The sequence below is a fragment of the Mytilus galloprovincialis genome, chromosome 4, assembly GCF_965363235.1.
Source record: "Mytilus galloprovincialis chromosome 4, xbMytGall1.hap1.1, whole genome shotgun sequence".
NCBI lineage: Eukaryota > Metazoa > Mollusca > Bivalvia > Mytilida > Mytilidae > Mytilus > Mytilus galloprovincialis.
In genome coordinates, this window is record NC_134841.1 from 25,565,035 (window position 1) to 25,581,176 (window position 16,142).

General features: G+C 33.2%; 1 long non-coding RNA gene across 1 annotated transcript; it reads right to left on the bottom strand.

Annotated features, from left to right (window-relative positions):
- Positions 1 to 12,643: 12,643 nt before the first annotated feature.
- Positions 12,644 to 15,050, bottom strand: LOC143071698 (uncharacterized). Its single transcript, XR_012976952.1, has 4 exons — positions 14,785 to 15,050; positions 14,379 to 14,452; positions 13,525 to 13,646; positions 12,644 to 12,986 (listed from the first exon to the last, which is right to left on the bottom strand). It is a non-coding gene; the product is annotated as an uncharacterized LOC143071698 (long non-coding RNA).
- Positions 15,051 to 16,142: the final 1,092 nt, after the last annotated feature.

Here is a 16,142-nt window from a genome sequence, read left to right on the forward strand (position 1 = left end):
ACCAAGGAGTAAACAAAGACTCATAAAACCAAAAGACATTTAAATCAACAGTTACAAATAATAAATAAGAAACAACACGAACTCCACTAAAAACTGGAGATGTAATCAGGTGCTCCGGAAGGGTAAGCATTTCCTGCAAAGTGTACGGCACCGGTCGTGTTATTTCTTTGTTCAGTTCAGTAATGATGGAAGGTTATTACGAAGAATATCAGATATCATGATGGCAACAATAAAATTTCTCGAGTGATGACCTTAATTTGATTGATTCATAGCCCTGTCAGACCTGTCTTAGCAGCTTTTGAGAAAGCAGCATTCCTCGTTCAACAAAACCAACGTACTTTGAGCTAGCTCTAGAGTAACGTATCAATTGAGACACATATACTCCATTATGCTGGTGCCGCTTTTTCAAATTCGTAAATACATTTCTCTGATTGGCAACCACTGTTCTACATGCAATTGCCGCTTTAGAAACCTATTTTATAGTAAACAGCAGAAACGTGGAGAAATGCTCTCTTCAGTTGGATGACTTACACCAAATTTATTTTGCGTTCTGAGCAATTTGTTGTTGTTCTAATAAAATGATGCAAATGTATTGGTATGCAACACAAGTATGATAAGTACAAAATAAAACGAACACTCAAACAGTGTTGAAATAATAGGGTTGGTCCTTAATATGCAAATATAATTACAATGTGGAACATAAACTTGTTAGACGACTCTATCGTGGGTATTGGGACAGAGGATGTGTGCTGTTTGTCTACAAAAAACGAAAGGCATGGCTAGATCTAAATCTAAGGGCTTGCTATAAATTATTAAATTAGAAATGCGTATGTTTGTCGACTTTCTGAACTCAATATATACGGTCACCAAGCTAACAAGTTCAATCATGCTTGTGTCAATTTCTTTATTCCAGTCACGATTTTTGTATCAATGTGTTCCATGATTCTAACGCTTTTGGGTTTCATTCACAGTCCAAATTTCTTGACACAAAGCCATTGTATAAATAAGAAAAATCCAAGGCGTTTTACTCACAAACATTTTTGACATACGGCGATTTGCGTTCTTGAACACAGCGTATTACCCGTAACCCGAATATGTCACGACCTTCTCGTATTCAATCTCTATTCTCGGTAAATTGTGTTGTCATCATAGATCAGTAGAATATATCGACTTAATCACGAAAACCGAAATTTGAAACAGAAAGTTTTAAATGAAACAAAATTATCGACGGTTACCGGTAACGGAAATGAACAAAATCCGGAAATCGTATATTTTTCAAAAATAAAAAAAATCGGGGCGGGAAGATTTCAGAGGGGCGGGCGGGGATGAAAATCTATCAATTAATTTTAATTGGCCTTAGTTAGATCACATTAACACAGTCTTGAACATGGAGTTTAAAGTTATAGAGACAAGAAAATGAAAAATATTGTATATATGTCATGATGAATATTGATGTCGTATTGATCAAACCCTCCAAACGAAATGCTACTGACGACCTTAAACAGCGACCATAAAAAATAATTCGTTACATTAATGAGCAGGCACCCCACTAAAAAATTGAGAAAGAGAAACTCTATTATTTATTTGAAATGGCGAAATAGCAGACAGAACAGATAACAAGAGCTAAATTTGTGCACTCCTTGTGCTTCAGATATCAAGCGAAAACTTACCTATGATTGTGATGATTGCTACGTGTTTTTATGTCTTTAGAATGTTTACGTTTAGGCAGCAACCATTTGATTTTCTGGGGGAGGGGGGCTATGTTTTTTTTTTTTGGAAAAAAAAGTTTGTTTCCAGTTTTTGGTGAAAAAAATGATTTGTTTTGGACCCTGAGAAAAAAAAATTGTTTGTTTCACCCTCAGCTGCCACTATATGTAATGCTAAAATTGAAAGAAAAAACTTGTTTTCGGTTTGTCGCTAAAAAAATAGATTGTTCTTCGCCGAAGGCGAAAAAAAAAGTTTGTACAGAAAAAAATCCATAGCCCCCCCACCCCCCCCCCAAGAAAATCAAATGGTTGCTGCCTTAGCTGCATATAAACTTTTAAACATACATTATTGTGCTATGACATGAATTTGCTAGGAAATGATTTTTAACATTTTAACCATAGAGAATGATTTAAACTTTGCCAGGTCAAACAAGCCCAGATAAAAGAGGATCGAAGTAATAAAAACCAAATATTGCAAAAGCGCAAATGTCCTATGTTAAAAGCGCAAAATTAATCATGATTTGAAGGGCAAGTGTTTAAGGGAGTTCGCTTCTCTTGACTTTTTATAGCTTTATCATTGACAAGTTGAAGTTCTCAAAAACTGTTAAAAAGTAATTAAAGTTTTATAAAACTTTTACAGATGGCTTATCATTATACATGTAAAATATTTACAAAAAGAAAAATGGGGGTCACCGGGCAAATTTTTTCAAGGCATTCAAATTGATAAAACCAGAGGATTCCGAAAATCTGACAAAAAATCTAAAACATGACAAGCCAGCTTCCTTAAAAAAAAGCAGAAATATCCTATGAAAAACCGCAAACGTCCCTCGCCGAACATTATAGGTAGATGACTATAGATAAAAGGCGCGTAAATGAGAAGTAATCATTACGTATATAAATTCAACTTACTTTTTTCATTAGTTAGTATCTTAGACATGGAGTTTAAAGTTATAGAGACTAGTAAAGGAAAAAAATGTATATATTATGTCCTTGTGGATTTTTTTATATTGTTTTGATCAAATGCTCAAAAATTAAGACCTTTCATGGAAATGTGCAGGAGAAAATTGTAATTCTAGAATTAAAACGGACAACTGTTTTACTAAGCTAGTTAAAGTTTTGTGTTCCCATGATATAAATTTGACTTGAAAACCTAAGCTTGTTCACGTTAACTTTGGATCACTTTGAAGAACAGGTCATGGTTGTTTTATTCCTCCCAAAAAGCGCAGATGTCCTATGTAAAAAGTGCAAATGTCCTATGATTTGAAGCGCAAAAATGTAAAAAAAAACAAAAAAAACGCAGATGTCATATGAAAACGCCTAAACGTCACACGCCGTTTACAATAACATTTGACGATGATAATTACAGGTAAACTTACCTGTGGGTCATCTCAAAATACATAATGTCTCGAAAATGTGGCTACAAGCACAACAACAATATCTGAGAGGGCGGAAAGGGTAAAGGGAGACAGGGAGAGAGGGGTGGGAGAAAGGCGAGAAGGGGCGGGATAAAAGAGAGAAGGGGCGGGATAAGGGAGAGAAGGGGCAGGAGAAAGGAGAAAAGGGGTAAAAAAGGAGACAAAAATGTATATTTAAATTATTAAAATTTAGCAGGAAACATGAGTTAAGCAAAAGATTTAACAAAGTGCTAATAAAAAGTATAATAATAACCTAAAAAAAAACGACTCAAAGGAAATTAAAAAATGGAAAGTCCGAAATCAAAAGGCAAAATCAAATAGATAATAACTGTTATATTCCGAATCGTACAGACATGTTCTTATGTAGAACATGGTGAATTGAACCGGGTTTTATGGCTAGTCGTACCTCAGACTCACTTGGGACAGTCGCAGAAAATTCCCCAAAATGGCATAGTAACAAAAAAAATATTCCGAACGTCGTCACTAATTCATTACGATCTCTTATATATGGAGAAAGACTAAAAACTAACAATTTCCTGGATTTTATTGTGAGCCCGCGTGCATGTATAGAGATCGTGACATGTCACCATCCTTGTTTTTTTTTTTTTAGATAAAGTGCTTCAAATGTGACCGATATGCATAGAATTTGGCAGAAAAAGGATGACATTACTTAATATAGAGTAACATTTTTTTATATAGAAGTATTGAAAAATATGTAACGGGATCTGAATGGTGTTTGTTATTTTGTTTTCATTTAACCTGTCTGGTTTTCGTAAATTTCCTATTATAAATGCTGAGTTCACACGTAATTCGAATTCGATTCACATTAACTTTAGTTTTATTTCCAACTAACAGGGTACACATTCAGCTTCAAAAAATTGATTGAGTGAACAGTGATTTTTAAATACAATATGAAATGATTGATTTGAGGTTGAAAAATGTCCGGTGGCAAATATTTCAGGCATGTTCAGGACGATACATTACAATTTGAAATTAATGTGTCTAATGCAGCCATCAAATAGAGCTGTCGCTCACCTTGGTCTATGTGCATATTAAACAAAGGAAACAGATGGATTCATGACAAAAACTGTTAAAAATTGAATATAAAGGCAATAACTCCTTAAGGGGTCAACTGACTATTTTGGTCATGTTGACTTATTTGTAGATCTTAATTTGTCGAACATTTTTGCTGTTTACAGTTTATCTCTATCTATAATAGTATTCAAGATAATAACCAAAAAACGGCTAAATTTCTTTAAAAATTACCAATGGGGGGGGGGGGGGGGGCAGCAACCCCAGAACCAGTTGCACAATTCATCTGAAAATTTCAATTTCAAGGCAGATAGATATTTACTAGATAAACAAGTTAACCCCTTGTAAGATTTGCTTTAAATGCTTTGGTGTCAGAGTTATAAGCCAAAATCTACATTTTACCCCCTATGTTCTATTTTTAGCAATGGCGGCCATCTTGGTTGGTTGTCCGGGTCACTGCACACATTTTTTAAACTAAATACCCTAATAATGATTGTGGCTAAGTTTGGTTAAATTTGGTTCATAAGTTTCAGAGGAGAAGATTTTTGTAAAAGATTACAAAAATTTACCAAAAATTGGAAAAAAATGACTATTAAGGGCAATGACTCCTTAAGGGCATACGATACAGTAGAGTTCCCTCGTTGATTTTTTCTTAAAATTTTGATAGAAGGTCAATTTCAATGTGTACTTTTCAAATATGCAAAGAAAAAAGTACCTTCATGACTTACTTTTTGAGATAATTTGGTTCGAAATTTGCATATTTGGAAGAAAATCCCTGAAATTTCATAAATTATGACTTTTAAAGAAAGTAACAATACTTTTGAACGAAAAGTCATAACTTAACCGGTTTTTTTGTAAAATATTCCCTTGATCCATGGCATCAACATGCTGAAACAGGTTTAAGGTTAAATCAAATCATCATGTTCCGGATTTAGATTGCTATATCCGAAATAAAGAAATTGAACATAATTTTGCGTCTTTTCGGCAGTGCAGAAAAAATTTGATCGTTGATTTTTTCCTGAAATTTTGGCGGAGTGTTCTTGAAACAGTACTTGATTGATTGCAAAAGAAAAAAATTGGGGTCCATGTGCTTGTTTTTTCAATAAAAGCTATAAACCTTAATTTTTTACGACGTCTGTCAGTATGGCGCTAAATTACGTTAAATTAAGTTTTAATCGCAACAACGTCGTGTAAGCATTCCCGCCGTACACGAGTTTGCAGGTGTTTTTCAAAGCGTTGATACTTATCATAAAAATTTATAAGATGGTAAATCATAAAATAAAAAAACATTTATGCTAAACATTTACGAAACGAAATTTGGACAGGAACCTTTTCATAATAAAAAAAAAAGACTATAAAAAAGAATTCTAGCAGATTGCCTTGTCAGATGTACGGCAAAAAAGAAAATCTGATTGAAATAAAGGTGCATCTCCGTCCGACATTAGTTCTAAATTGCTTCATGAACTGTAAGAGGATAGACAACTTTATTGACATCACAAAATGTGAACCAACTATAAATTAAGTGAGGCGATACCATAAATTGACAACAGTATAACCTGCAACAATGACACGGCGTATACGTATGAATATTGGCGTACTTGTTTGTCTAGAAGTAGAGCTATATTGAAAACAATTTGTTCGTCTGTCCGATCGTCTAATTATATGACAAAACCGATACCGTATCGTCAACTTTAGGTCCCGACGTACTTTGATTTTTATTTTTTTTTACATTCAAAAGATAATCATCTTTCAAATTTAAATTATAAGCAGTACTTCTTGTTTTATAATAAGAGCTGTTTTGTGCAATTTAACTCATGCCATTATTGCCTCAATCGACCGAAAATGAAGTTGTAATATAATATTTCATAGGAAGTGCAGCAGGCGGTATAAGAGAATAATATTGAAAGATGTCTTTATCAGTAGATAAGTTACATAACCTTTTTTACGGCGTATACGTATGAATATTGGCGTACTTGTTTGTCTAGAAGTAGAGCTATATTGAAAACAATTTGTTCGTCTGTCCGATCGTCTAATTATACGACTTTTAACGTGTGTACACTTTCTGATCTGTCTGTCTGCAATTAGTGTACATTTGCCGATACTTCAATTTTTATCTCTCAATACATTGAAGTATAATAGGGACATGCTTATACAAATAAGAATACGTGGTATTATTAGAAATGAGGCAAATCTCAATCAGAGACCAAATGGCTTAACGACTATAGGACATCGGACGGCCTTCAACAATGAGTAAAACCCATACTGCATAGTAAGCTATAAAAGGCCCCTAAACATGACAAATGAAAATCAACTCAAACGGGAAACTTACGGCCTGATTTAAGTACAAAACAATCAACAAAATACAAATATGATGACCAATACCAAAAGACATCATTTAATTACAAACCCTTTTAACAGCATGTGAACGTGCGTTTTCTTGTTTTGGTCTATTACATCCAGTTTCATATACAAAAAGAATACATCCAATACGTAAGATTCAGATTACCGAACGTCAAGAACTCTTTTGTACATGAAGGTACGTAAGTCGTGTGACGTCGGGGCAACTATTTGTTTACATTGACGACAATGGACTCTGATTTTAAGAATAAAAACGTCCCGGAAATCAAACAGTTCTTGAAAAACAGAGGTGTTAAAACAACGGGTTATAAAAAGAGTAAATTAGTTGAACTAGCTGAAGAAGCGGAATTACAAAAGATTCCCGCCTTTGAACCCGATAATTACATATTCGCAAATAAAATACGGCGAACTGTAGATGGTGTCGAGTTGCCGCATCCCAAGACTGTTATTGATTGGTCTGATGATTTAAATACAATTCCAATAATTGAAGCGTTTGATGTTAATCATTATTTAAAAAACATTTGTAACTGGACAAATGAACGTTTGAAAGGCTATAAAAATGACAACAGTTACCGTCTTCATTCTAATGGACATATCCGTGATGTTAGGCAGTCAAAATTTCACAGCGATATACACTATGTAAAAGCAGCATGTGTACCAGAAGAGAGACAGTCTGCTGACCCGTACGAAGTTTGGATAGTGGTCCTATTTATTGGGTCAATACATTCAGCAGAATGTACATGTGTGGCGTAAGTTCTTACATGTATAATCCGAGTCCGAGGGTGTGGGTGCCGATGGGGTTTACAGAATAGAGAATAATGGGGTGTTAAAATATAAAGAATAACACAAGAAAATAATGAATAGATTGGTTAAAAAGTATGTTGAAAACAGAAAAGAATAATAATATCAAGAATACAGTTATCAAGTACATGTAATTGTAGAATTCTGATTAGCCATATCTGTTTAAGATAAAAATGAAAGTAATGAGCGAGAAAAATAAAATAAAGATTAAAAAAGATGAATAATCCCATCAAGAATTGCCAAAAAAAATGTGTATTTTTATTATGTCATCTGTTTTTGATTTTTAACCTACATGGAATACCATATTATCAGTTCACTCCAAATTACTGTAAAGGGCACATAAAATTAATTTCCATTTTTTTCTCTCTCAGAATTATCACCTTCAAAAAAGAGATGCAAACAAGCGGGGATAGTCAATGTTGATTTTTCAGAGACAAAAGATGTTTTTTTTTCAAGCAACTTTTTGTTTTTATTTTTTAAATATAGGGAAACATTGTTTTTTGAAAATGTTTAATCCCTCGAGCACTTCTAAAAAATGAATACTTCAGTGTATATAATTATTTTACAGTGGTGATGGAACATGTAAGCACGTGGCAGCACTCCTGTTCGGGATGCAAAGATTTTGTCAGGATTTGTCCGATAGATCGGTTATTTCTGTTACTGACAAGGCTGCTAAATGGGTTAACCCAGTCAGAACATCAGCTCCAGTAAAAATAACCTCTTTAGACCTGAGGAGTGAGCCTACAGGACAACCACCAATCAAACCAACAAGTGACCATTATAGGCCTTCTTGTCATAACATGACACCACATGCTGTAGAAAAAGAAATGCTTCGGTTAATAAAATCAGAAAACTTACCAGCATGCGCAGCATATGTTCTGTCAGATAGCTCTGGTTCGGAGTATGATTTTGAGTGTTTGCCTGTCAACATACTAGATCTAGCAACACAATTTAATAATGATGATTCGTCAGATGATTCACTTGAATCTTTTATTGAGCACATACATAGAAATATCCCTGATAATTATTTCACTGATATATTCGAAAAGACTGTCAGTCAGAGTGATAGTGATTTGTGGTTTTATCAGAGACATGGCAGAATAACAGCTTCCATTTTATATAGTTGTCTTCATTTTTCAGGAAGAAACCCTGATGGCCATCTAGTCAAACTCATTTTAGGTCTTACAAACCGTGTTAATTCAGACTTGCCTGCTTTAAGACATGGAAAAAAATTTGAACATGTTGCTAGAGAGTCTTATCTTCATGACAAAAAAAATTTGCGTGATAATTTAGAATGTAAATTATCTGGGTTTGTAATTGACAACAACAGTCCTTACTTAGGTTGCTCTCCTGATGGTTTATTAGAGTGTAAATGCTGTGGACAAGGTTGTTTGGAAATAAAATGTCCATATAAATTTTCAGAAGAAACACCAATCAATGCTGCTTGTTTAGACAAAACAAACTTTCACATAGAAAATGATACTCCACTTATGAAGAGAAATGACACATCTCCGTATTACTGTCAAATTCAATGTCAGCTTGCAGTTACTAAACGAAAATGGTGTGATTTTGTATTATTTACTTTTAAAGGTGTACATCATGAGAGAATACCATATGATGAACAATTTTGGTCTAATGTTTTTCCAAAACTTGCATCATTCTACAGTTCATATGTTCTACCAAAAATTCTGCTAGTATAGAGTCAGAATTACACATGTACCAGTTGAATACTTTGTTTGAAGTTCATTACAATTCACAATATAAAACAGTGATAAAGTTTGGTTATATAATTTAATTTGATTAAACATAACTAAAATAAACAATATTAAACATAATAAATATTATCTTTTATGTTAAGACAACTTATGATATATGTCGCTTTCATTATTTAAAAACATTATCAGCTGATAATGTAAATAGTCTCTATTCTTCTAAATTTAGAAAAGACAACTCTTTCAAATGGGAGATAACCTACTATTGTGCATAGACGTGTACATCTGTTAGTTTTGTAATTTTGAATACATGATGAAGCCATATTTCCACTACTTATCGGTTTTTGAAAGAAAATTTTAGAACAGAATAATTCTCTTATTTAAGCTTTTGATTTTTTTTAATCAAGGAATATAATTTTTAATATTAACATGAATCATAAAAGAAAAAAAGAAATACTGGATAAAAAATTGCCAATCATTGCTCCTTTAATTAATATATATGTCAAATAAATTTCAAATGATTTATTAAACAAAACAAGTTTTATAACTTTTGAACTAATGGTTTCATCAGGTTACAAAAAAATCCTGCAACCTTAAGAGCCTGATTAGCAACAGAAAGTGAATTCATTGGCATAACACCACTTAAGAATTTATAAGATTTCAGTCTCTGGATTGATCTTTCTACATGTATTCTCAAAGAGGCTATGGATTTTGATTCCTTAATCTCCTTTGCCGTAAGACATCGTCCTTTTCCATGTTTACATGGTCTGGTAAATGGTGGCATATTTAAGGTGGCACCTTTTGATAATAATAAGTCTTTGATTAAAAAACCTCTGTCAGCCATTACATGATCCCCCTTTTCAATCAGATCAATGAATCCACTTCTTTCAGTAATGCTCCTATCAGAAATGTTACCAGTCCATAAGTCAGATATAAACGAAAAAGCTCCATTTGGTGTTATACCTACAAGCGTTTTAAAAGTGTTCTTTGACTTGTAATTTGACCACGTTTTTGACTGTGCTGTTGGGTTTCTTGGTCTCTGCACATAAAATTCAGTAGCATCTATGATTACACGAGTGTTAGGATATTTTCTACGAAATGATAGAGGCATATGTTTTTTAATCTTTTCCTTAGATGGCCATTTAATAAGTGGTCCTAAACATTGTGCCATTAAAGATATCCTGACCAAGTCGTGAAAACCCTGCTAATTGTTGACTGTGAAACACCAAACAAAAGAGACAACACATATGTGTTTAGTCCTAGCCTCAACCTCAAAAGAGTTATAACAAATTCTTCAAAACTAGAGGCTCTAAAGAGCCTGTGTCGCTCACCTTGGTCTATGTGCATATTAAACAAAGGACACAAATGGATTCATGACAAAATTGTATTTTGGTGATGGTGATGTGTTTGAAGTTCTTACTTTACTGAACGATTTTGCTTCTTACAATTATATCTATAATGAACTTTGCCCATTAGTAACAGAGAACTATATTTGGTAAAAATTTACATAAATTTACCAAATTAATGAAAATTGTTAAAAATTGACTATAAAGGGCAATAACTCCTTAAGGGGTCAATTGACCATTTAGGTCATGTTGACTTATTTGTAGATCTTACTTTGCTGAACATTATTGCTGTTTACAGTTTATCGCTATCTATAATAGTATTCAAGATAACCAAAAACGGCAAAATTTCTTTAAAAATTACCAATTGGAGGGCAGCAACCCAACAACCAGTTGTCCAATTCATCTGAAAAATTCAGGGCAGATAGATATTGACTTGATTAACAATTTAACTTCTTGTCAGATTTGCTCTAGATGCTTTGGTTTCATAGTTATAAGCCAAAAACTGCATTTTACCCCTATGTTCTATTTTTAGCCGTGGCGGCCATCTTGGTTGAATGGCCAGGTCATCGGACACATTTTTCAAACTAGATACCCCAAAGATGATTGTGGCCTAGTAGTTTCAGTGGAGATTTTATAAAAGATTACTTAGATTTATGAAAAATGGTTAAAGATTGACTATAAAGGGCAATAACTCCTAAAGGGGTCAACTGACCATTTTGGTCATGTTGACTTATTTGTAGATCTTACTTTGCTGAACATTATTGCTGTTTACAATTTATCTCTATCTATAATAATATTCAAGATAATAACCAAAAACAGCAAAATTTCCTCAAAATTACCAATTCAGGGGCAGCAACCCAACAACCGATTGACCGATTCATCTGAAAATTTCAGGGCAGATAGATCTTGACCTGATAAACATTTTTACCCCCATGTCAGATTTCCTCAAAATGCTTTGGTTTTTGAGTTATAAGCCAAAAACTGCATTTTACCCCTATGTTCTATTTTAAGCGGTGGCGGCCATCTTGGTTGGTTGACCAGGTCACGCCACACATTTTTTAAACTAAATACCCCAAAGATGATTGTGGCCAAGTTTGGATTAATTTGGATCAGTAGTTTCAGAGGAGAAGATTTTTGTAAAAGATTATAATACTTTAATTTACGAAAAATGGTTAAAAATTGACTATAAAGGGCAATAACTCCTAAACGGGTCAACTGACCATTTTGGTCATGTTGACTTATTTGTAGATCTTACTTTGCTGAACATTATTGCTGTTTACAGTTTATCTCTATCTATAATAATATTCAAGATAATAACCAAAAACAGCAAAATTTCCTCAAAATTACCAATTCAGGGGCAGCAACCCAACAACCGATTGACCGATTCATCTGAAAATTTCAGGGCAGATAGATCTCGACCTGATAAACATTTTTATCCCCATGTCAGATTTCCTCAAAATGCTTTGGTTTTTGAGTTATAAGCCAAAAACTGCATTTTACCCCTTTGTTCTATTTTTAGCCGTGGCGGCCATCTTGATTGGTTGACCAGGTCACGCCACACATTTTTTAAACTAGATACCCCAAAGATGATTGTGGCCAAGTTTGGATTAATTTGGCCCAGTAGTTTCAGAGGAGAAGATTTTTGTAAAAGATTACTTTAATTAAAGAAAAATGGTTAAAAATTGACTATAAAGGGCAATAACTCCTAAACAGGTCAACTGACCATTTTGGTCATGTTGACTTATTTGTAGATCTTACTTTGCTGAACATTATTGCTGTTTACAGTTTATCTCTATCTATAATAATATTCAAGATAATAACCAAAAAACCGCAAAATTTCCTAAATATTACCAATTCAGGGGCAGCAACCCAACAACCGATTGACCGATTCATCTGAAAATTTCAGGGCAGATAGATCTTGACCTGATAAACATTATTACCCCATGTCAGATTTGCTCTAAATGCTTTGGTTTTTGAGTTATAAGCCAAAAACTGCATTTTACCCCTATGTTCTATTTTTAGCCGTGGCGGCCATCTTGGTTGGTTGACCGGGTCACGACACACATTTTTTAAACTAGATACCCCAATGATGATTGTGGCCAAGTTTGGTTTGATTTGGCCCAGTAGTTTCAGAGGAGAAGATTTTTGTAAAAGTTAACGACAACGGACGACGACGACGGACGACAAACGACGGACGACGACGGACGACGGACGACGGACGCCAAGTGATGAGAAAAGCTCACTTGGCCCTTCGGGCCAGGTGAGCTAAAAAGTCAACTTCCTTGAAGCACCAGGTTTTTTCTTATTATTTACTTGCCATCTTTTACCGTCACTTGAGTCGGGACCCATCCAGTATTTCATTTTTGAAGCATGTCCTTCTAATAATTTAAAAATTCCAAAAAGCATTGAAATACTTGGCAGTCCAAGAAAACATTTAACATTACTATTTGATTTAGTCAACTTTTCAACGAGTTTGTCCTTTAGCAGTTCATCTGTATTATTAAACTTCTCATTTAAAACTTTATTTTCCTCTTTGGTAGCATGTAGTTCAACTTGTAGCAATTTAACTTGCTTCCGTAGCTGGTTATTATCTGTCTCATATCTTTGACATTTTTGCTGTGAAAAAAGTAATAATTATAAATACATAAATCAATGCAAACAATTTATGAAATTGTTTTTGTATTTTTTGTTTACTTAAGTCAAGTTGGTAACAATAAAACAATACAGTTGTATCATGATTGATTGATATTTGGTTGCTTAACATTCAGTGGCAAATATTTCATGCATGTTCAGAATGAAATACAGTTATATGGTATAATGACTAAAAAAAACCATTTACATGTAATACTATATTTCAACATGTTCAAGTTGGATTACAAATTTTAAAAGTAAATATATATTTAGTAAAATGTTTGAATAGATCATATTTAATATTGATGTATTAATTTGAATATAAAAGCACCTTGCTTCTTACATTATATAATTTTTGATGTATGAACTGCCATCTAATAAATTAAAACGAATCAATTTTTGATTGAAATACATATTATTTCTATAGTTCATAAGATTAAAAAATATCTTTTACATGGCTTTTGACTCTTATATCCAATGGAGGAATTTTCAATATCAGATAAAATCCCAATTAATTTCGTACCTCTAAGGTGTTGCTATTTTCAATTAACATTACACATTTTTCCTCAATGGAGACATCTTCACTAACTTCAGTGCTAGTGCAATAAGTGTGGTCCAAACTTGGCTTTTCAATGTAGGAAATTACTGAAAGTAAGTAAATATGTACTATTTAAATTAGAATTATTTGACTACAATCAGTCAGGATCATAGACTGTTTGATTTAATAGAATTAAACGTACGAAATGTGCATGTAATTTAGAAAGTTGAAGTACAAAAATGTAGGTAATCATTTTATAAATGGGAACTAGAACCATATGTTTAAGAGCCATAACTCTCAGAACACATATCTTTTCTACTGGACCTTTAAGACTGTCCACCAGTATACCAGTTGATGGTGTACATGTAGTGTGCAGACAAAATTAATCTGAGACTCATATTTATCTTTGCAAAATACTTTTTAAATTTTGTTTTTGAAGTTTAGTTTATTTTGTGATAAAATAATGTTGGCAATTATTTTATCTTGAAATTGTGAAGATAAATTGTTTAAAATTTAATATATGACTTTTATATTTGTATTTTAATTAGAATTATATTATAATTGATATTAAGCATTGTTAACTAATTGATTTTATGTGGTCATTGACTGATTAATCACAATTGTTATTGTTAAATTAAATTATGAAAACCATCCATGCATTTTAACTATAAATATATATATATATGCCTATCAGAACATGCAGTCATACAATAGACTGACCCCTATGTTCCTTGGTTCAGTTACATGTACATGTAGCTCCCTCTGATTTAACAGTACCATGGTGGCACACTGACTATTTAGTCATGACATCATTTTTTATTAGTTTTACTTAAAATTACCTGGAATATCTGGTATGTATTTCTTTTGTCTTGGTACTTTTGGCAGTTGTGAAACTGTAACAATGTTTGCTGGTCTGTAAAATATATTAAATAAATATAAATATATATCTTCATGTGCATACAGTCCAATATTTAAAAAACACTGTTCGTAAACATGAAAACTTTTTTTTAAGTTGTCAAAGCTTATTATCTTGGAGCCTCGTAGACATAAGACGGGTAATTTCCGCCTCTTATAAACAGATAAAAGGGACAAACATCTGTTTTCTACCCCCCCCCCCCCCCCCCCCCAAACACACACACACACACAATTTTCTTTTACTGTTTCATCATAATAGGCAAACAAGACAAAAATATATTGAAGAATGAAAAAGGAAGAGGACACTAATTTCAACTATTTGTTACTTACTGTGTTGTCAATATCAATTGTTCAATGGGACGTAAGGTACTGTTCTTGGTGTCTCTTGGTGTTCCAGTTTTGTAGTTGTTGTAGGCAAATAGGGTTGGGACTGCATTTTCCTTCGTAGGTCTTCCTTCAATAAAATGACGGGAGCAAAGTGCATGCCAGTGACAATTTGGGTCGGGATTAAACCCTTCCCTTCTTATCTGAGACAACCAGAGCTTCCTTAGTTTAGGATTCTTTATGACTGAAGGAAGTACATGATAGTCGACGATACATCCATTTAAAATCATATCAGGATACTTTACAGCATTATGTTTCTTTTGTGAATCGTTGGAGCAACCCTCCGCTATGCAGTGAAAATTCACCATGCTTCTTTTCGAAGCTTTACCGCTCAAAAACTATCATAATAATTTTACATGACGTACATTTTATACATGTGTTTTGACACAAAACTATCCTGGTTCCCGGTACTACGTTCCAGGTATTAGCTATTAGCCATACTCTCTCAGAGTGTAACATACTGAATATTGCGATCGGGAACCAGTCTAACACAAAACATGCCCATAATAACGCAAAATCTCGCAGTAAACGTTATCACTAGGGCGAGACTAACGGTAACCTCAAATACGGAACGGATAATCTGAATCTTACGTATTAAACAAACTAACGTGTGACAATTCTGCATCTATTGGTAATGTTTGCTTAAATTCAAACCAAAAACCGACACCAATATATTTTTTTGAAATCGTTTTAACGGACTTTTATTGACAGTTTTTCTACATACACATACAATATTATATGTTTTTAAAATATCAATTAAAATCGGCAATTTTTTTTTATGTACCAATTTCAAGTCCAGAACAGGATGAGACAATCTCCTTTTTATTATTTTATTTACGAATAGGGGTGTTATACGACCTTGTCCACCAATGAGAGTCTCGCACATGCAGTCGGTTTTGTTATTTCATTGATAGTCTGTTAAATTTGGCCTTACAATGACAATTCTCCGTAAAATTTGGAGGCTGCCAATTTCTAAACAAGAAAAGAAAAAAAAAAGACACAAACTTAACTATTTTGATTCTGATATTTTTCAGTTCAAGATAGTATTATTTACTTCGAATTCATTATCAATAAATGAAAATAACTGTTCTCGTCATGAAAAATATTGCACAGCTGTACAACACTCCGTAGTAATGACTTTTGTGTATGGATTTCAACACCAGACCCGATTCGGCCACCCTATAACAATAGATTTTGTTAAATTTTTACTCATTAATCACGGGTTCATACGTTTTCTCATTTCTTTAAGTTTCATTAAAATGACATTTAGATGTCATAAATGTGTAATTAAATATTGATCATTT